The 1,865-nt window shown below is 29.2% G+C and overlaps 1 long non-coding RNA gene across 1 annotated transcript; it reads left to right on the plus strand.

Moving 5' to 3' along the window:
* The first annotated feature begins 316 nt into the window (after nucleotides 1-316).
* LOC149033402 (uncharacterized) lies at nucleotides 317-1,390 on the plus strand. The gene is made up of 4 exons (XR_016178991.1): nucleotides 317-369; nucleotides 519-680; nucleotides 814-901; nucleotides 1,052-1,390. It is a non-coding gene; the product is annotated as an uncharacterized LOC149033402 (long non-coding RNA).
* Nucleotides 1,391-1,865: the final 475 nt, after the last annotated feature.

Consider the following 1,865-nt stretch of genomic DNA (forward strand, 5'->3'; position numbering starts at 1 on the left):
AGATATTTTTCTATCGACAATTCTCTTCTATACGATTTTGTTCTTTTGTGCAAAACGACAAAGATCTCTTAATGTCGACATTGTCTTTATTCTATTCATTATTTTTAGAATATTTATAAGTTACGTATACATTTATTAGAAAAATAGAAATGATTTTTAATTTATTTAATAAATAAATTATCATATGCAGTTTGACCAGCGTGGTCATGAAGAAGGTCAGATTCTGTCCGTGTAAGAAGCTGTGAGGACCCTTTTCATGGTCAAAAAAATGAATTAGCCAATCACAGCCAAGCTTTCGTCCGAATTCTTCAGTTTCATGGCATCATTCTTGGAGAACACATCGGAGTGTCATCGTCCCGTTAAGATCAGGTAATTAAAAGATATTTTGTAAGGTTTACACCTTCCTATTATAATATATAAAGGATAAAAGGATCAATTTGGATTTTTTGAGTATATTTTGACAATTTTTGTGGTCCTATATCGTATTTTTAATCATTCGAAATTTTTCTTTATTATAGGTGGAAAGAAGATCTACTGCGCAACATTTTCGCGCATGCAGTATTTTCGCGCCAGTCTTACGCGTCTGTTTTATGCACATCAATATGGCGAATCTTTCGAACTTTTTTATTTTGTCATCTGTATACGTGTTGCAGCGGATTTTGTTATCCCGTTAATTTCAGGTAATTGTTTCAATTAATATTTTAATGTACACCTTCCTGTTATATATTAAATGATATATAACGAATGTTATATTTCAAATGCATACTACATGCATAATTTTTATATGCGTTTTAATATTTTACTTTCTTTTAGCTTTCTTAACATGGGAAGAGTTATAACACGAATTCATTAATCTTTTAACCCTGTGGCAACTATTTTTATCTTCTCCATATATGGCGAGGTGAGCATTATTTTTGTTAAATATAAGCATATAAGCATATAGAAATACTACAGAAAGAGTGAGAGAGAAGGAGTGAGAGAGAGAGAGGAAGAATAAGAAAACAATACACTCTACATATAGGTTATTATAAATGTGTGTTTTTATTTCCAGGAATTTCTCGAGGAATTTTCTTCGTCGAATTTCCGACGACAAAACGTAAACAGCCGATAACATAGGTATAATAGCCGAACGTTCGACACTCCCGAGATCTCCTCTACCAAGGTTATGTAGTAACGTACCTCGTATTCGTCTTCTATCTTTCAACGAGACAACATCTACGAAAATAAATCGTATTAAATTATTTAATAATTTTATTTCTAACGTTATCGTTTTGATTTTAATAGTTTAAAAAAGCTTTTCATTGCATAGAATGGTATAAAATCTGGTTTATTTTTTATGTTACTCTTTATTGAGTTTGCTGATACAATTACTGTTTTATTTAGACAACTTTAAAGATTTTTAATTAATATTAATACTAACATTGCATACTTGATATTTAATATTGCAAGCAAATAGTTGCATACTTTGATCAATTTCACAAATATTTAATAACTTTAACTTTTAATTATGTCAACTCTTATAGATTATTAAATTATTTCTTTCTATTTACCATTGAATATTTTATCAAAAATATTCAATGGTTTTAATGTGTGTGTGCCCTGCCTTCAGAAATGATTTATAGGAAATATTGTAATATAATCTTTAGTATGCTTCAGCTTTTTAGACTTTTTATTTAATTTTATTTTATACATCGTCATCCTAAGGGTAGGATACCCATCCTGCAGTCATCAACGAAGACTAAAAGTAAGTATATTTTACTATCAAACATTTCTATGATAATTTCAATTGATTTTTATTACAACAATGATATTAATTGTTCTTTTTCTTTTTCTGTTTCAGAAAATCATTGCAATCGAGCGCGTAG

The sequence above is a fragment of the Polistes dominula genome, unplaced genomic scaffold (assembly GCF_049000335.1).
Source record: "Polistes dominula isolate Pdom_NZ unplaced genomic scaffold, Pdom_raw_medaka contig_27, whole genome shotgun sequence".
Taxonomy (NCBI): Eukaryota; Metazoa; Arthropoda; class Insecta; order Hymenoptera; family Vespidae; genus Polistes; species Polistes dominula.